This window comes from Oxyura jamaicensis, chromosome 2 (assembly GCF_011077185.1).
Source record: "Oxyura jamaicensis isolate SHBP4307 breed ruddy duck chromosome 2, BPBGC_Ojam_1.0, whole genome shotgun sequence".
In the NCBI taxonomy this organism is placed as follows: Eukaryota; Metazoa; Chordata; class Aves; order Anseriformes; family Anatidae; genus Oxyura; species Oxyura jamaicensis.
In genome coordinates this window covers 5,809,652-5,830,280 of record NC_048894.1, presented here as the reverse complement: position 1 = coordinate 5,830,280, position 20,629 = coordinate 5,809,652, and the positions used below count along the sequence as shown (strand labels likewise).

The 20,629-nt window shown below is 44.7% G+C and overlaps 1 protein-coding gene across 5 annotated transcripts in view; it reads right to left on the bottom strand.

Annotated features, from left to right (window-relative positions):
• Positions 1-14,493, bottom strand: part of LOC118162674 (sodium channel protein type 5 subunit alpha-like) — a 208,240-nt gene extending 193,747 nt beyond the window's left edge. For 4 of the 5 annotated variants that reach the window (XM_035318995.1, XM_035318990.1, XM_035318992.1 and 1 more), the window contains exon 1: positions 14,295-14,493. The gene's annotated coding sequence lies outside the window, so the exon portion shown is untranslated. Of the gene's footprint in view, positions 1-11,801; positions 11,898-14,294 lie in introns of those variants that run through there. The other variant, XM_035318991.1, reaches the window with a different exon arrangement.
• Between the last annotated feature and the right edge of the window lie 6,136 nt (positions 14,494-20,629).

Below are 20,629 nucleotides of genomic sequence, written 5' to 3'. Positions count from 1 at the left end.
GCACTTTGTTAGACATTTTTCCAGGTAACAACTGATTAAAGTTTGCATTCCAAGTACAGTTATGCTCTAGGCTTATGAAAATCTTCTCATCTGAAAGTCATTTTCCTCCGCTGCATCTGGGACAATCAGCGGCATGAAACAGAAAATAGTAATAAATATGCATCAGCCCAGAGTTCATATTCAGTCAGAGCCAGGAGGCCTTGGGTCTCTTTCTAGGGGATCCTGGTATCAGGAGGTTTGAAAGGCTGAATTCTGGTATTTTCTGGAAAAAATAAAAAAATAAAAAAAAAATCACTCGCTTGTAGACATTCAGTGGTAATTTGGGAAGCTGCCTTTCCCCCTTACACTCTTTGGCACTCAGCTCATTCACCCAGTATTTGTAGCTCACCTCCCAGCCTGGGATTTCCCACAGAGCAGAGGGCTTCTCTCAAAATCCTGGCTGTTTCAGCCCAGCAAGAGAGTGCTAAGGCCACTGACTGTCCCAGGGATGCTGTTCTGGTGCAGTCTCCAGTTCAGGATGCAGAGATGTGACTTACTGCTTGGCTGCAGAAAGGAAGTGGCTGTAGGATGTCAACTGTTTCTGGTCCTGGTTTCACTTTCTGATTTCCCAACTACATGTTAGCAGAAACACAGATGAAGGTGGCGTGACACTGCAAGCAGGTCTTATGGGAGCAAAAGAGATTATTTGCAGCTGCCCTCATGTGTGATATGGTAATGATGGGGGGCTGCAGCCTCCTTAGCCTGTCCTGCATTAAAAGAGATGCATCAAGGTTTGGTGATGTGAAGCGGATCTGTTTTGCTAAGGCTTTCTGCAGAGAAAGAATTCCACCCTTTATAAGATGTTGGGGACTTGAACTTCCTTCATTTCCCAGCTCTCTCCAAGTACCTGCTGCATTGTCCTGCAAATCCTGTGTTGGCCAGGCAATGCAGAGGGAGAGAAAGGTCCAGCCACAGCATGACGAGGCAGTCAGCTCATTGGGCACTGAAGGACATGGAAAAGTTTCTGCCTCCTCTCCTATGTCAACCAAAGTATCTTACATGGTGCAAAGAAATGCTGCACATATTCCACTGTGCAAAACAATAAAAAATAAATTAATAAATAAATAAAACAAAACAAAATAAAATAATAAAATAAAAAGAAAACAAGAATGATAAAAGTGACTTAGATGCCAACAATAAAGTAAAAAGACACAGTGAGAAATCTGTGGCTACAGACATCACTGGCCTTTTTGAAGACAAGAATGAACTTTTCAAACACAAGGACCAAAATGTATTGTGGAAGTACTGTCAGGTGCAATGCCACAGAAAAGGCAAAAATGTATTCCCTGTATTCAGGGAAAAAAAAATACAACATAACACGCTGAGAATGACATTTTTTCCATTTTACAAATAACAAAGAAGTACCACATACAGAAGCTTCTACAGCTTCGCTTTTTAAATCAACAAGTCAGGATAACTGTACCCAAGGGTTACTAGAGGCTTGGCCAGAATGCACTCTGAGTATCAGTTTGCTTTCCTAGGTCTTGGAACACTGCTGTAGAGCACTTGTGGCAGGATTTTATATGGATAAACAGAAAGATCTGAGTGACCGTTGGCCTCTCTGCTTTCTGGCCAGACGAGCAGAATAGCTGATGCAGGGCTTGGTTAATTTGAGAGGGCACAAATATAATTTGATGGGAATGTTGCCCCGTACAGTGCTCAGTTTTGATGTCACCAACTCATGGGTTATGGGGATGAATTAGAAAGGCTGAGGAAGCATCACCAAGGATGTTTACAGGCTAGAAATCAGACTTATGGTAAATGATGCAAAGAGCTCCATCATACCAAAGAGAAAGGCAAAGGATGAATTCACCTCTGTACCAGTACCCTTGGACAAACACAGCCACGACAATACTGCTACTCTGCATATTACAGAGGGCTTTGCAGCCTGTCAAAGATAAAAGAAATCCAGTGGCCAGGAACTGGAACAAAAGATATCTAAATAAGGCACAATGTAAACACTTTTAACAAAATAATTTAACCGTTATTTTCCAAAGACTGCTAATTTACCAAAGACTGAAGGATGGAAAATCCACCTCCCTTAATTCATGATTTCTAGGTACTATATGCTCTAGCTCCAACACTAATGAATTATAGGGACTCCTCTGCTATTATGGAAATGGAGGAGGTGATCACAGTTTCACTTTACAGTTTAATAAACTCTGATGGATGCAGTTGAGCCTAAATTCTATTACCTGGTTTTTTTTGTTGTTTTTTTTTTTATTTGTTTGTTTGTTTGTTTTTATCCCACTACCAAATCAAGTGAAAGGCACAAACAGAATTCCTGCACTTGGGCTTGAAAACACTGCATGGCATAGCATTTATGTAGCTCTGTTACAAAATGCAAGGTGAGGGATGAGAAAGCTATCCAGTTGGAAATAAAGAGATGCAAAGGTGAAACTGCTGATCTAGACAGGCTTTGGGGTCCCTCCCTGCCTGCAGGAAGATGACTCAAATCTCCAGTCCTCTCCTGCTCCAGGGACTGTGTTGCAGACAGGCGAGCATCGCCCCGCGACACCACCTCGTTGGCACCCAGCATGCCAGGGAGTGGGAGATAGTCTGCCTAAAAATAGGCTGTCCTCTGCTTTGGCTCTCCCCTCCCTCCGTTTCTGGGGCACAGGGCTGGCGGTCCAGTGAAAAACATCCAGAAAAGCAACGGAGGGAGCAGGGAGGTATTTTTGGAGATGGAGGAGAGGGACGCGTGGGTCCCCACCTGACCTCGTGCTTCTCGGAAAGAGCATTTTCCACAATGTTTAGCACCGGAGCTGCAACCCGAGTCCGCCGTGAGCCCTGTGCAGGGACAGCGCGGAGCCGTACAGCCCGTCCCGGCTTTCCCCAGGCGTCTGTCCCTGGCTGACCTGCAGCCAAAGCAGCCGTGGAGCAGCTGAGGTTGGCTCTCAATGCATGAAGAACACAGATCCCACCACGGATCCCCCCGTCAGAGGCTGTCCACATTAACCACCACCCTGTTGCCAAGCCTTTGCTTTCACAGCCCATGGATCACTGTGATTTCTGGTTCGAGAAACCAGCCTTTACAGGAAGAAAAGCCTCACAGGACAGTTTTAACAGGAATTTCATTGACACTGAAGTTTTTTGCTGGACTTTGAAGAACACTTGAACTTCAGTCTGACATTTAAGTACCAAAAATTTTGTATGAAGCCCAAATTAAGAGATCTTACTTTTTGCTATTGATGCTTTTCCGCGTATGCAGCTCTGCAAAGTCTCTGAACATCAGTAACATTCCAGAAAGCATCAGTTCTGCTTTTAACTGGGCACGACAAGTCAAAATCAATTAGAGATTGATCTCAATTATGGCTTTTTTTAATTTATTTTTAGCACGCAGTTCAGTAACCAAAGTGAAGAAATGCAATCGATGAAGCTAACTTGCTTTTTAGCAAAGCTATTGCCTAGATTATAACACGTTTTTGCAAAGTTTCTCAAGCTCATAAAGGCAACTGTGTAAATAATGTCACTTATCGAATTCTGCAGAGTGCTCTAACAGCAAGACTGATGGGTTGCCTAATACACTGTGCAGTTGCTATAAGCAATAATCTCCTGTGCTAATCACAACTTTCACATTCATTAACATTATAGAAACCTACCTAAAGAAATAATGTGCCAGGGAGCCATTCAAACATGCACAAAACTAGCTACGAATATAAAACTAGCTTTCAGACTAGCATTAGGAAGAAAATTAGAACCAACGTAAGGATATTTCACCTAAATGTGCAAGGTCCAGCATTTTGAGTCCTAGAATCCTAGAATATCCTGATTTGGAGAGGACCCACAAGCATTACTGAGTCCTGACTCCACACAGAACCACCCAAAAAACAGCCCCTGTGTCTGAGAGCGCTGTCCAAACGCTCCTTGAACTCCTGCAGTTCAGTGCCGTGACCACGTCCCTGGGCAGCCTGTCCCAGTGCCTGACCACCTCTGGGTGCAGAACCTTTCCCTAACCCCCAGCCTGACCCTCCCCTGTCCCAGCTCCATGCCGTTCCCTCGGGTCTTGTCGCTGTCCCCAGAGAGCAGAGCTCAGCGCCTGCCCCTCCGCTCCCCTCATGGGAAAGCTGCAGGCCGCCATGAGGCCTGGTTTTGCCCTTATGGTGCTGCAAAGCATTTTGCTTGTTCAGCTGCCACAGTTTTCAGTGAACATGAACTGATGGTGCTCTGCATTCAAGGTGGGATCCTGGTCCACTGAAGTGAGAGACGAAAATGTCCGTGCTAGAGCATTCTTCCAGGTTTCATTCAGGATCTGAGGAACCTGAAGTTATTGGTATGACAAAGACCACATGATCTAGCAAACATGGAGCATGCTGGCACACATGCCCTCTTGCACTTCCTAGCACGGTTTCTTCTTTGAATGAACACATCTGAATCTCCAAATTGTACTTGAACTGAGACACCACACTTCAGAGGAGCCACATGTTGCTGCTCAGCATGTTTTCTTGCTGAACATGGTTGACAGTGGGATGGGTAACTTGACAAACTCACAGAAGCTAAGTGTTACTTAAAGACTATAAGCATTACTAAAGTCTATATCCCAACTATTAGCTCAGAAAGCCCACCTGGCCATTAGCATCCTGTGCAATACACAGGGAAAAAAGAAAAAAAAAAAAAAAAAAAGTATTTTTGTCTGTAAGCGATGGCAGAAGGTGGGTTTGACTGCTCAGGGAAGGCAAAGCCTGCAGCAGAGCAGGGTGAGCAGGAGGGGCAGAAGGGGGGCACCTCCATTCTCCTTTGAACCCAGGCCAGTCCCCGCTGTGGCTGTGTTAATCTCTGCTGGCCACGGGTGCCCCCTGGCAGGCATGGTGTCAGCTGGGGATTACTTCTCCATTTTCCCTTCCTCGTACCAACTCGCAGTGATGGCCAGGGGAGAAGCAGCTGTGGCCTTGCTGCAAGGGTGCACATGCACTGGGGGGGTCCTCAGTACATCCCCACTAAATCCCAGCTCCATTTGCTCCAGTGTCATGCAATAGGCAGGCACACATCCCCCATCTGACACCACAGATGACAGATCCCAGCAAAATGGGGAGCGTGCAACTGGTGGAGCTAGAAATTGTGTTCCAGCTGGTGCAGCTGAAAATTGCATTTTCAATAGCTCTGCTTTATTCCTGATTTTCATAGATTTGTATGTATACACATGGTTAGTAATTCATACTTGTGGTGCCAGTACAGACAAACATCTCCTAGGCATGTACAGGGACCTTAGCCATGTGTGGGGCAGGATTAGAGCACAGGGAGGGCCATGGTCCTCTGGGACAATATGTAGGCCCCTCTTTCATCTCTTCTGGTCTTTATCAGGACCACAGACTCTCACAGCTGTGCGCACAAATCTTTATGATGGAGTCTTTTCAGATGTGATTTCAAAAGGGGACACAATCCCAGAGCTTTGTTCCCTAAATTTCCTTTAAAACTATGCAATTAGCTCTATGTAGTCTACACCTGGCATTATGTGACCTCATGTACCTGGTTAATGTAGGTTAAGTGGACACCAGCCTGGCAGTGAGATACTAAAAATACAATACAATACAGTGCAACACAATAAAAAATCTTTGAACAATTCACTTTACTTAAAATAATCTGCTCCCCTATGGATCTCTGGAGGATTGGCTGTCGTGAAGTTATGTGGCTGAGTCACCCTACAGTCACCTTCTTTACAATGATAGAATCATCTAGGTTGGAAAAGACCTTTCTCTGAGTCTTTCTACTCTCTATCCAGGAACTTTCCTTTTCTTTGACAAAACTTGCACAACCCAAGTATCTTCTAGACCTAAATCTCTGAGCCAAATAATCCAGCAGGTTCAAAAGCTACAGGACAGGACAGATGCACAGTAGGGGAAATGGTAAAACCAGTTTTCTTTGGGAAAACAGGCAACAAAAGATAGTTCTCTACAGCTTGTCCAATTAATAAGTACATGGAAAATTAGAATTTGCTGCGCAACAGAATTATTATGCTATTTTCCTTCTTATATTTAACCAATCCAGGCACTAAAGGAATATGAAAAACATTATATCTGGCCTAATAGTTAATCAAAAACCACCTGAAAGACACCTTTAGAAAATTCTAGGAGCAGGAATGGTGTTTCAGAAATATAACGCTTGATCCAAAGAAATCAAAAGAAGCTTTACCTTTGGCTGCATTTGGGTCTGGATCAGGCCCTTAAAATAGTGCTGGAAATGTTCCAGAAAACTTATTTCAGCTACATTTAAAGCCTGTGCTTTGCAGCTATTCAGTAATTTTCACTGTTAGTATTAAACTGTCCAGGGGATTTTTATGCTCGTAAACAAATCCCCCATCTCCCTTATGTTGCACTTACGTTGATGCTGCACCACTGACTTCAATAAACAGTCTCCTGATTCACTGTGCAAGGAGACAGCCAGCAGAATTAGGCACCAGAGATGTGCCTAAAAGCCTTGGTTTCAGATTCTGAATATCACTTTAGCTAATTAATAAAAGAAAACCACAGCCCAGAATCTTTCAATGTTTTCAGACCATAACTTCATATTCAGCCACTTCCTCTGTTCCCAGGAGTCTGGAGTCACCATGAGTATTTTTATTATTATTATTATTATTAGGTTTGGGGATCTTTTCTTTGCCACCTCCATACCCAAAAAAGGCCATGTGTGACCCAGTGCAGTGTTTCTGAGGTGTTGACAGCTACAGGACAAAGCAGGATGCCCGAGCCACCCTGGGTAGCCAGGTGGACATCCGTACACCTTGCAGCTGCTTGTTGGGACACTTTGAGAAAACTCTGGGGAACTGTCAAGCTTAGGCAACTTCACAGGAAAGAAAACCCAATGCAACTCAAGCAAGACTTCCACTAAGGGTAAAGGAACCCAAGAATTCATAGACTTTCCTAGGAAGGTTTCTACTCCAATTTCTTCCTCCTGTGAAGAATTCAGAGCGTTGATCCAAAACTCCCTGCACCCAGCTAGAACAGGAGTGCAATGGAAATTTGTTGCAGACCTTAAACATTATGTTCAGGAACAAAATTACTTCTTCAGCTAAAGTTCAGAAGTTCCAAGAAAGGACCTGACAGGAGCAAAAGGCAACAGGAAGTGAGAGATGACTTGTTCTGTCTTTTTCCTCTGCTATTCACATGGCGATTCTTTTCTTTTTTTTTTTTTTCCTTTAGCTATGACATGTCATTTCATAACAACTATTCACTTTTCCCTCTTTATCTAGCAGCTGTCTGCTGAGAAAGACTGGTAAAAAAAAAAAATCTAAGCATGTTAAAAATGAGAGAAACTATTCATATGCAATGTATAATTGCATGCTATATTTAAATTCTCATACATTATCTTTCAAATTATATTTAGTTTCAACAGCAAGGGAAAAAAATCCTTACTTTCTAACATTAGCAATGGAATTTGTATATTGTTTTCAAATACAACGGTTCTTTCTGAGAAACTTTTGCCAAGGAATAACTAATGATTCAAGACAGGGAATCTGGCTAGATCAGATGTATTCTGACACTGGCACACTAACTGTCACCCAGAGCGAAACCGGGAAGTCCTCGGGGAAGCTGCTGCACAAATCTGGATTAGCTCCACCGAAGTCAGATGAGTCGATCTGGATTTATGGAGCTGAGAGCAGAATCCAGCCCTCTGCTTGACAAATGAACAGAAGGAAAAAGCGACAAGGACTTCAGCAAGCTACGGGTAACTTTGCCACGCACCGCAGCTCTGACAGGGCTATTTCCTGAGCGTGGGGGCAGCAGCCCCTGCTCTCACATGAATGGGAATTACATGCATGCGTTGAGGGAGATTAGACTTTTCCACGTGAAACACTGTTTAAAGATAAAGACAGAAAAATCCTTAAGATACTTGCAGTGGTTCCCAACCCCTCTGAGTGCCTCCAGCCCCTCCAGCAGCATGGGAGCTGCACATCGCTCGATGTGGGGACCTCAAACTTCAGCCAGGGAGGCAATAGAGATGATGTGCTTGGCCCCAGGGAGGGCAAGGAGGTGGCTGCGTCATGCTGCCGTGCTTGCTGTGCTAAATCTGGGTAGCAGGGGTGGCCAGACAAAGGACAATCCCTGTAACATAAGAGCAGGCACGGGCAGGTGAGCCAGGATGAGGACACGGGCACCAAGGAGCGTTAGAGGGAGGAGGTCTTCTCCTGGCCAAGGGAACAGAACTGTTAGCTCCACCTGGCAAAGTATTCAAGCTGCCAGGGAGGGGAATATGCGCTGGTGCCGGGGGTACCTTACCCACAGCACCCAGCCCCATTAAAAGCAACGCAATTGCCCTGCTGTAATCAGGCAGGTATTTTAAAGAGGCTTTGGCGTGATTTTATAATTGTGCATTATGTAACAGCTACTAACGTGTCAGACCGGGGACGATGCTAAATGCCTGTCTACAGGTCAGGCTGTAATGCTTTAGTGATGCGTTTCCAAGCTGTGCAAGCTGGGCTGAAGCTCTCTCATCATTTCACGCTCCCCTTCAGCCACCCGTGCTGTCCCACGGCTTGTGCTGCACCTCCAGCAACATAGGCAGCTGCAGAGTTCCCCACCACCATGCAAAGCTTCTCACTGACACTTCTGTCCCTTTTCAGTGGCTATATCATGGGGGGAAAATTAAATTTTCATCACAGACTTACTCAATTTTATGAGCTTTACACAATAGCGAGGATTTATTGGTTTATTTAATTGTCAACGGGATGATTTTTTGAAAAGTTCATGTTTTGGGGGATTTCCCCAGGGGAATGGCTGCCCTCATGCAGACCAGCAGCAGAAATGATTCTCGGAGGACTGAAGTGGGCTGACAGTGGGGCACAAAACCTGAGCTGGCTCTGACAAGGGAGGATTTTGCCCACTAAAAATCACCAGAAATGATCTCTCTGTTCTGCCCTGTTCTGATTACTCTGGGCCAAGTGGGCATCTGGCTCCTGTGACTCCCTTGGAAGCCAGCCAGGGGGAATGGTGGCATATTGAGCCACTGAGACACAAACAACACTGCCCATTCATTTGTGTAAAGTGAACATTTCATTACGATAAGAAAAAGAACCTTTGAAAAATCACTTTATGAATAATAGAGTCTTTAATAATGGATTTTGGCCTCAAAAGTTAGTATCTAATTTATCTTCAGCTAATGGGTCTTGAAAGAATTTGTGCAAGGGCAAGTATTCCTATACCTTCCTATTGCACAGATTCTTCAATTTTCTTTAAAGCATTTAGAAAAAGGAAAAAAGGAAAGAAGAAATAATAATAATAATAATAAAAACACTAAACAAACAACAACTGCACCCCACCAAGACAAGACCCCTCCAAAACCGTAAAACCTGGTTTATTGGTGAAAATCAGCCTACAAACTCCATGACTACTGAGAGACACTCCTTTCTTCCAACATAGACACCTTACTCATGCCCACAGTCTGCTTTCAGTGTTACACACTCAAATACTAACCGTCAGTATGACATTTTAAATGTCCCATATTAATACTGGAGTTAGATTAAAGTTAGTAAAGTATGATAACTTTCAAATGATGCACAGCAGTTTTAGCATCTTAGGAATCCAGCAAGGTTTAAAAACAACCTGTAACCTGTTGGCAGGGCTTTCTAGCACTGCAGCAAAAAGCCTCTTTGGTGGACGCTTAGTGAGCCAGGGAAGTTCAATTCAAGCTGAATATTGAAATAAACAATCTGATAAGGAACAGAATTATTTTCTATAGAGTAAGTAAGAAATGTTCTCACTTTTAAATCAATTAAATTCAATTAAAATAAGAAAAAGAAAAGGGAAAACTCAGTGCTGAACAGATTTTTAAAGTTTTCAGCCTGTTTTGGTACAACTTTATTATTTGATGTGTGATATCTCTATATTTAAAAAAAACTCTTGCAATATTATGATAAAAAAATCAAGCCATTTTTGTCATGCAGAACTGTGATTAAAATGCCTTTGTTGGTTACAAAGAGCATGTTTTTGCCATGAAAGATAAGGGGTCTTTCAACATGAATGAAAATTTTGCACACAAATGGTTTACAAACCTCCTTGCAGGAGACTGAGCCCCACCTCAAAGGTGGACGTATTAAAGGAGAGGGAATTTTTTTCATTCGGTTGCCAGCTTTCTTGGGAATATGCCCCACTGAACTGTGACTGATAAGAAGCCTGTAAAGAAGGGATACAAACCACGACCACGATAGCTGGCACTACATGTTTTTAACAAAACCACCGTGTCTCCTGTTATTTTATTAACCCCCCACTCTGTCCCTAGCCTGCTCAGGGACTAGGACAACTCTGGTGTCTCCTCATCCTTTTCCCAGGCTGAAACCTGAGCAGCTCCACTGTGGGAGCACGCCCACCGGGACCAGGCAGCCCGCAGCTGGCCCAGTAACACCATACTGGAATGAGTAGGAATGAAGTAATAAAGAAGGAAACTGTTAATCTAAGGAAAGGAAAGCATCGTTGTAAGAGTGACCACATCACCTGCAGCTCAACTTGAAGGAGGTCACTGTCTGACTGATGGAGATAAAGGATCCTCCACAACAAACTTTCTGAACTACCGGGATCTCTTCTGTGACACAAAAAACAGCAAGGAGGAGAGAGGGGTTAGGGACATACCAGTTCTGGAAAAGTTTTCTTTTCCTCATTATTAGTAACTCTAATTACTTTGAAAGAAGAGCAGTGATATAAATCCTGCAGAGCCAGAAATGTGACCTGATTTCCTTCCTGATTTAGAAACTGTCACTTTGCAAGAGAAACCCAAAGAGACAGAGTCAGGTCAAAGTGGGTCCATCAGTTTGGTTTGCAATTTAAATAATAATACAAGATCAATAGAAATATAGCAAGGGTTTTGTATTGGTCAGTGTTCATAAGGACAATGGTTATTTTAATGATAAACAAACAGATGCTTATCTGAACTGTTTGCGGAGATATATGATACCATGGAACAGATATCCACTGTAAGCACATAGGAATATACCCGAGTGACTTTGTGTCTTTTCCTCCAGGTTAGAATCAAATAATGGCTTGGGTTGGAAGGGACCTTAAGGACCATCTGGTTCCGTCCCCCTGCCATGGGCAGGGACCCCTCCCACCAGCACAGGCTGCCCAAAGCCCCATCCAGCCTGGCCTTGGGCACTGCCAGGCATCAACAATAGACAGTAAAAGGGAGAAGCAGTGATAGAATTTAAAATATAAATTCATACTTTGATTAAGGCTCTACCACAAGATAGCATGCAACACAAGCAGAAGTCAAGTATATACTTCAGAGAGACACTGCCTTTGTAAAACATGAGTTTTATTTAACAGAAGTGAGAAATTACTTGTTGCCACCTTTTAACTATCAGACCTATAATTTTCCAAAATAATTCCTGAAGACGACTGGAGACAACTTACAAGGTAGTAATTTTAAAGAAGAACTGAGCAACCACCCTATGAAAACAACAGGTCTTTTCTGTGTTTTTCAAATTGAACTTCCAAAAACAAAGACATCTGAGGGGGTGATAGATGATAACCTGTTCCTTCCAAAAAGCATGACCAGGATTTCCGAATAACCACTCAACACACTTTAACAGGCAACCCAAAATGTTCTTTCCTCACATACACGTGCAGAGGATTCCTTTCAGATACTAAACTGAAAATAGTAAAGAAGAGATAAATACCTGTCTAATACCAGAAACAAGACTTTTAAAGAAGTTAAAACTAGCTATATTTCATAAACCTTCTATGCCTTTCAGAATGTCATTTTCCATCAATACAAATTTTAAATATGACTATGCATTTAAATCAAGAACACAGTCACTACTCAGCCGTTTTCTGTACCTGTAAAAGTCTTAGGAGGTGTTATCTGGTCCCATGGGGGTTAGTCCATCATAGCATGAACAGAGGCTAGTTTCTGATTCAAGCCAAGAATACAATGCTTTCCTGTGTGTTGCACTTTTAAACTCTATACCCATAAGCTGTCGTTCAGAGGCAGGAAGCCTCATGATCTACATACACCCTTCATGGTCAAGATAGTTGGGCTACATACCCAATGATGCAACTGAGTTCCTCTGTGATCTCTAACAAGTGACTGAGGGTATGAAACAATATCAGCTCTCAACCGTACTGTACGGAGTTTTTGCATGCTTTAAATCTACAGCACTCCTCACAGCATAAACTACTTCTCCATGCAAACTCAGGTACCAAAATCTCGTCCTCTGTGTTTGTAAAACCCTTTGAGAGTCCTTGACAAAAAGTACAAATCTGCATGATAAAAGGATTCAGAATTAATTTCAAGAACTGAGAAAAAACACGTTACAACATGAAACTCCAAACACATACAAGTTAAGTAACATATTCCTCTATGCTTATTTCTGGCAATACTGTGATCTGCCTCATACCAAGGATTACATAAACCCCACTACTTAAAGCTGAGACCTTTTGGCACATTAATCTAAAAATATCACAACTTGCAGCGCAGACTTCCATTGCTTAATTGTTGAGACACTTTTCCCCCAAAAGACACACTTTTTTTCTTAAGCACCCTCTACTTCCGAAGGTCTCCGTCAGCTGTGTTTGCCATTTGAAAAGGCTACACCAGAAAAACAAAAATATTACTGAAATCATTGGGCATCATTCCAATCCCATTTGCATCATTCCTATCACATCCCAACACAGGGTTCCCCGCAACTTTTTTGGAACCAGACAACATCTCATCGGAGGCAAGGCACCCAAACCAATAAGCAGCAACACTCTGAAAAACACCACTTTCTTAGTCCATTAGAATAAGGGGGTTTCACTCCTCGCTGCCTTACAGCTCTGACCTTTCCAGTTCTCTGCCACCAAAAGCTTATAGGATCTGCTGGATCCATCTGCGGCTCCACCTGGCCTGCTTTCCCACGCCAAAAGGACGGATCAAATATACGTGTCTGAAAACACATCCCTGCATCCTCGTCATGCCACCCAGGGGGGACCCTCCAACTCAACCTGCACCGCATTAACCACACAGGAAGCCTCCAAAAACCACTTCTGCAAAGCCCAGAAATCTCAGGAAAAAGCAGCAAAATGAACTTCAGCACCCTGGACAGGACATGCATAAGCAAAATCGTGAAATCGGCACATCCGCCCTGAAAATGTTATGACTGGACGTGACCCTTTAGGTCACCTATATAAAATAAACCCCTGTTTATTTTTAGTATTGACAAATCCTCTTTGAATCGCCGCAGTTATTCCGCCATACGCCCTGTATTTTGGGAATAGCCCCAGCTGTGGGAGAAATCGGGGCCACCAGCTCCGGATCCGCCGCCCGTCTGTGGGATCAGCAGCTGCCCCAGTCGCAACTGGAAAGGCTCAGCTCAAGCGCCCACAAAGCTCAGCTCATCCTCTCCGAGCAAAACAAAACCTGTTGCCGTAGGTGCACGCGGCTCGTGTATTTCTCCACTTTTTAGAAGCTCATCTCCACCTCCTCACCCAAATCTCCAGGATAAAAAATATAATAAAGAAGTCTGATTTATTTCCATTGCAGCCACACTTGGGTCGCATAAGTTTTGTTTTAATTTAGCTTTCGTTCTCTCTCGCGGTGCTCCCAGTATGTCACCGTTCCCCTCGGGGCTGCCTTGATAAAATCATGATCACCTTGCCGGAGTGCAGCACAGCCCTCTCTGCTTTCCTTTTACTTGCATAAGCCAAGTGGAGTTTTTAATGTATGCCATTAAAAACTCCGAGTGTTTTAAGCCCGGGTGTTCTACAAATGGCTTTGAGGTGACTGGTGTTATTAAGATATATACTTAATATATTATGACAGTTCTTACAAGTAATATCTGTAGTACTCTCATGATACAGGAGAATGATTAATTTTCCCTGCCACCGCAGAAATCACCATTCGAGCTCATTTCTTCCCTTCAAAACGTGCCACTAAATTCCCATTCAAAGACATCCGACACCACCTGACATTACCGAACAATTTTCAGAGTATTTTCTGTGTTGTTATCTCTTTCCGGCACTTCTGGATGCGGAAGCGAGACGGAAACTAGACAAATCCCCAGCCAGAGTTCCCCTTCAGCAGCAAACCCTACATCTCTACCTCCTCCACTTTTACACCCCGGCGCAAGCTTTGCTGAGCCAACTTCTCTCTCCTCCAGCCCGGCAGCCTCACCGCCACCCTGCCCGGACGGGACAGCGCTCCCACCTCGAGGGGAAAACTTTAGGGGAAGGCAAAATCCCAACATGCCAAATTCCTCCAACACTTTCACAACCAGACATCTTTGGCTCTCCTTTTTTATTACCAAGCAACACCACCACCACCACCACCAAGAAAAAAAGAGAGAAACTTACATCGGTTTATTTAATTTTTCCTGCTACCCCAAGAGTCCCAGAGCCACTTCATTGTATCCACAGAGTTTTTAGTCCCCCAGAGGAAAGTCCCGAGGGAAGAAGAGCCCGGCTGCGGGGCGCGCTGCCCGGCCGCCGCCGAGGGCGCATGGCTCGGAGCCGCCGCGCCGTGTGCGGCAGCCGTGGGAGCGCAGCCCCGGCCGGGCGGCGGGGGCGGGAGGGAGGGAGGGGGGAAAGGAGGGATGGAGGGAGGAGAGAGGGAGGGAGGGAGGCACATCCCGCCCTTCCCCGCCCCGTCGAGCCGGGCCGGGGCCGGGGCCGGCCCGCAGCGCCCTCTGGTGCGGTTGGGGAGAGGGGGGGGGGGAGGGATTGGGGGGGTGGGGGGCTAGGGGTGGGATGGATGGGGTGTGGGGGGGGTGGGGAGGGGGAGGAGGATGGGGGGGGAGAAGAGGAGGAGAGGGGAAATGGATGGGGAGGGGAGGGAAAGGATGGGGAGGAAGGAGAGATGGGGAGGGGGAGGAGGATGGGGAAGAAGGAAGAGGATGGGGAGGAAGGAGGGATGAAGAGGGGGAAAGAGGATAGGAAAGTTGATTGGAAAGTTGTGGAGTCTCCTTCTCTGGAGATATTCAAGGCCCGTCTGGACGCCTACCTGGGTAGCCTGTTCTAAGGAACCTGCTTTGGAAGGGGGGGTGGACCTGATGATCTTTCGAGGTCCCTTCCAACCCCTACAATTCTGTGATTCTGTGAAGGAGGGATGGGAAGGAAGGGAGGGATGGGGGAAGGATAGGTAAGGGGGAAAGCTGGGGAGGGAGGAGGATGGGGAAGGAAGGAGGGATGGGGAGGGGGGGAAGAGGACAGGGAGGAAGGAAAAGGATGGGGAGGAAGGAAGAAGATGAGGGAAAGAATGGCAAGGGGGAAAGGTGGGAATGGAGAACAGATGGGAAAGGGAGGGGGGTAGAAGGAAGGATTGGATGAGGAGGGTTGGGGAAGAATGTTGGGAGACAAGGGAGGAAGGGGGACAGAATAGAGAGGGAAACAATGGAGAGGCAGCTAGGATGGGGAAAGTATAGTCAAGGGTGAGGGGTGGTAAAAGAAGGAAGGAAGGATGGAGAGAAGGAAGGGTGGAGAGAGAATAGAGGGAGAAAGATGGCGAGGAAGGCAGGATGGGGAAGATAGCAAAGGATAGGGAGGGATAGGCAGGGGTGAGGGATAAAAGATAGGAAAGGAAGATGGATACGGAGAAAGGAGGGAGGAGAAGAGAGGACTATGGAGCAAGGTGGGATGGGGAGGACTGAGGAGGAAGGCAGGGTGGGGAGGCAGGTGGGCTGGAGCTGCAGCAAAAAAAATGGGAGAGAACAAGGAAGAAAAGAGGTGCTGGGGAGTGGGACATAGCAGGGGGACCCCAGCACCAGGGGAAGGTGGCAGGCATGAGTAGCACCAAAGCTGTCTTCCCTTTACCCTGTGGACAACCACACCCAATCCAACCCAAGAGCTCTTGCAACTTCTTGCCCTGAGCACTTCAGGCCTTAAGGAACAGATGAGGCCAAGTCATGCTTACAGGGTGGCATGGAAGTGAGCAGAAACAGTGGTTTTAACCAAAAATAAGCTGCCTGGCAGTAAGAGGGAAGGTTATGGATGGATGCTCATAAGTGAAGAGAAGAGTGACCATTTGCTGGCAATATTGAAGTATCCAGGATGGTAAAACTGAAAGAAACTTCTGAAGAACTGTAGAAAGTCCTCACAATACTGAGCAATGTAAAATAGTGTATATAGGGGAAATGGGCATTGCTTTACCTGCCTGTGATGGGCTTCAGAGTGGCTGTTACTGCTCTGGAAAGAGTCTGGAGCAGCAGTAAAAACTCCTGTGAAAGCAGCTCAGGTCTGGGTATTGATTTGACAGTACAAATGCTGGGAAAGGAGCAGATGAGGCAGGAAAGAATTGAGGAGGCTACAAAATGGTTAAAAAAAAATGTGGCCCCAGAAAGGTGGGGAGATGAGGAGGTCTCAATTCAAAAGGAAGTTCACATCCAAAGAAATTATCAAGTGAGGGACTCAAAATATGCATAGATGCTAGCTGGAAAGCAGGGAATGAAGGAGAAGTGTGTCATGGGGAAGAGTAGGAGGAGAGAGGGAGCTGAGAAGAAGAGGGAGAGATCGGAAGAGTATTGGGACTAGAAAATGAAGAACAGAAATGAAAGGAGACGGAGGGGATTGAAGGCTACAAAAAGCAGAGGAGGATGGACGTGAGCACAGAGGAAGATCCCTGATGGGAAAACAGCCCCTGAAAGCCTGAAGCAGTTCAGGAAGGTGTAGGAGGTAGGAGATAGAGGAAGACGAATCTTCAGGGAACAGATCAACTTTTTAATCACTCAATGAGAAGCTGAATAGTTGCTGTGCATAGGGAGGGACATTCTCACAAGGACCTAAAGCAGAGGACGGGCATGTCTTCAACACCATAAAGTCAAACATGAAACTCCTGAATCTGCATTAAAGCTCCAGCAATGTCTGTATAACATCAGTCCACAGAAGCAAACTCTGTTCTGTTAAAGCATGGGCAGGGATATAAGAAACTAAAAATGCCCTCAGATCCATACACATGTAAATCTTTGCTCCAAAAGCCTTGGCTGCTCAGCCCCTCCAGTCACACCTTGCAGGTGTGCCATCACATTTCTACCCCAGAAGAGGAAGAGCTCATATTCTGCAGAGCTTATAACACCTCCTACCCCATATTAAATTAACTGGAGAAAGGACCTCACACCAGAGAAAAACAGAGTTTGCTGGTGTCCTGAGCCCAACCCCAATGGAAACCCCTGCAGAGGGATGGTTGCAGCATGGTCCTGCTGTGGAGGTGCCATCAACATCCAGAAACATCCCCAGATCTGGGGCAGTGGAACCAGTATCACCATGGGGGCCCCAGGTGGGAGTCTCTAACCCCAGAGCCATGCCCTAAGTTCCTTCTGAAAATAGTGTTTATTCCCCCACATCACTAAAATATACTCTCAGGGTGTTCATGGGGGAGCTGGCTTTGCACATAGAGAGGGCAAGTGACCCTATTTCTTCTTTCCATGGAGAAGTTTATTAATAGACAGCTTTGGCTGTGATGTACTGCTGCTTGCACTGGTGACAGCTGAAGATTTAGGTTTCGTAGCAAAGATTTACACGTGTATACATTTGAGGTCATTTTTAGTTTCTTATATCCCTACCTGTGCTTTAGCAGAACAGAGTTTGCTTCTGCAGATTGGATTCCAGACAGTGCTGGAGCTTTCACTCGGATTCAGGAATCTCATGTAGAAGGGGATTGACTGCTGGAAATTAAAATATTTCAGCCTTTCCCATCCAGTTCGTGCTCCACTCACAATCCCCACATGAAGAATCTCATCTCTGCCCTTTCTCCTTCCTTAATAATCTCAGCAGTGGCTGTGTCAGGGTTGATCCCAGAAATGAAGTGGGGTAGGCAGGGGGGAGCAGTGGGGAGTCACCAGCATCTCGTTGTCACAGGTTTAGTGTCACAGCCAAGGAAAAGAGGGGAAAACCCCTGAGCTTTCACTAAATATTCATCCACCAGTCTAAAAACCTCATCTCTTTCTGCAGTCAGTAATAAGTAAAGATATTCCAAGTTTTCAACTCTACCGCTATTTTATGGAGGGAGAAAATGCACTGTATAATCTTGATTAAGCACCAGGAAAACCCATCTTCTTTTCATCTGTCTTTAGAAATTGAGAAATTATTCCTAACACTATCAAATCCTAGTTCCTCAGCTCAGTCTGAGCCCAGCTTATGTGAAACACAGAGCAGTATTTAGAGAGGAAACAATGAGGATGAAGAGAAGAAGGTAGAAGGAAGGATGGGAAAAAGAGAAGGATAGGAAAGGAAAGCCATCTGTCAAATTTATTCCTCGCCAGAAGCAGGACTGAGAGCATCCCCCATATTCTATCTCTTAGCTCAGCTCAGCCCAGAAAACCATTACTCGCCCCCAAGTTTTCAGATCAAATATGTACATGTTATTTAGGTTCTCGTATCTAAAGTGCCTCACTTTAAGCATCTCTTCAGGAGATATGGAAACGCTACCAAGGAGCATATGCTGAAGGGCAGCACTTTGGGGGTGGGATCTGGATCTGTGCGGCACCAAAACACATGCAGGAAGCATCCTTGGGACACGAGCAACTCGTAATGGAAAAACTTATCATAAAGCCACCATGTTAATTGGAACCCTATAGGCAGATCAATCAGAGAGATAAAATTGATTAAATGTGCTGCCTTGCCAAAATTTTCCCTTCTGCAAGAAACTCTCAGGTAATGTTGACTTACTGGGCGTCTGTGAAGAAGTTCAGATGAGTCAGCTGAAACCAAATAAATGTGCATGTCAGATGGAGGTAGGTACCAGCAGCAAAGTAAATACTATGTGGGAGATCAGTTAATGTCATCTTTCTATTCACTTCTCTCCAAAAAAATGTACCTTTTTCTTATGAAGCAATCATTGCTTTCTTAAAGAGATTACAGGCAGCAGTGCTGGTTGCAAAGAGCCATTTATTTCTCTGAGGTATTTATAAAACCTTTCTTTCATCCCAAGTCTCTACACATTTGTTGCCATCTGCTTTAAGGAAACAAAGAAATTGAAAAACATGCAGTTCTGGAAACTGAGAGAGTTTGGAGAAGAGTTTTAGTCTAAAACACAAACACTGTTCTTTGTCTTAAAAAAAAAAAAAAAAAAAAAAAAAAAAACTTCCACAGAATCCCTCAAAAGTTCACTTGCCAAAATAATATATTTTTTTTTCTTCCGAACTTGAAAGGTTTCACTTTGCCCTCCCGCCTTCCGTGTGAGTGCTTTTGATTGCCACAGACCACGGCTTGCTATAAAGCCTTTTACGAACAGGGATAAGTGGTGTGAGAAGCTCCTTTAGCACCAGGTGGCATGAGCTTTTTTTTTTTTTTTTAAGCAACAACAAAAATGACAAAAAAAAAAAAAAAAAAAAAAAAACGCAACACCCAATGCTCATTTTAGCCAATACTTCCCTCTACCGGGCAAGAAAAATATTGCTATTTGCAATAATTCTCTGATACAGAGGGAGACATCCAGACAAGAAAGGCTTTCCTGCCTAAAAACAATGGAGGATTCAAGGTGCATGTGATGAAGAAAAGGTACCTGATTCAGCACATCACCAACACGTTGCTCATTTATTACCTGGGCAAAAGGGCTTTGGCCATCCCATATTGTCCCCATTCCTGCTGGGACAATGAGGACTCCAGAGCTCCACAAGGTCCCTTCCCAGCTGCTTCCCAGCCCCACTGGGAGAAAATGGTGCAGACCTGCAGGGCTGGATCCTCTCCACATTCACGCTTCCTTTGTGCTATGGAAAGCATCAGGTCAGACCTCTATTTACACCAGATTTGGCTGGGTCACATCAGGGATGGTGATCAGGCATGACTCAGTTTAGGAGCTGGACTTGTTCCTCCCTTGGCATTATGAGCCCTGACTTCTCATTCCCTGCTTTGATTTTGATAAGCAAAGAGACCCTGACATAAACCCAGCTGCTGTGTCAGGATACATCTGGATCAGTCTTCAGCTTCCATCTTTTAATTAAGTGTATCATCCTCATGGAGCATCTCTCATCAAGCATCCATGGGGAAATCCTGTAACGCCTGGCTAAATTGCTACATTTGTTCAATCAGACTCAAAGATATAATCCTGAAGTGAGTTAATCTAATTTAAGGGGAAGAAAAATTACAGGCAGTCAGTGAATGTGTCCAAGTGTGAAGACAGCATTCAGTGCCCTGAGAGACGCATTACGGTTCACATCATTAAAATAAAAGTAATTTATTTCCTTTTCCCAGCACCTCCCTGAAATGGCAACCCCCCCGCACAATTAGGCCACTTGTGTCACACCAGAATATAGCTGCATTTTAATGTGGAAGGGTATGAAGGTTATGCTGTGCTGAATTATGCCCCATTATGCACTCTTGCTGCCTGCGGACAGCACAAACACTCGGTGATTAGGTGGTTTAGAGAGCGGAGGAGCGGCACATGCATTTACATCAGCTCTAGTGATTAGCAGTGTCAGGAAGACACTTGGTTTTCCAGCAAAGCTTTCTTTCTATTTCTCCCGTGTCACCTGCATCGTAACGAAGGCCTTTTCCTCAGGCTGGATGAATTTCTGACATTCAGAAGTCTGAAAAAACTTCTCCTCATATGAACTTTCCTATGCCAGCTCCCTCCAAGAGGTGATCCAAAGCCCTCCTTTCCCAGGGTCAGTAAGCATTCCTATACAATGAGCCTTCACAAAGCAGCCAAAAATATAAATGCATTCCTTTTTTTTTTTTTTTTTTTTTTTTTTTTTTTT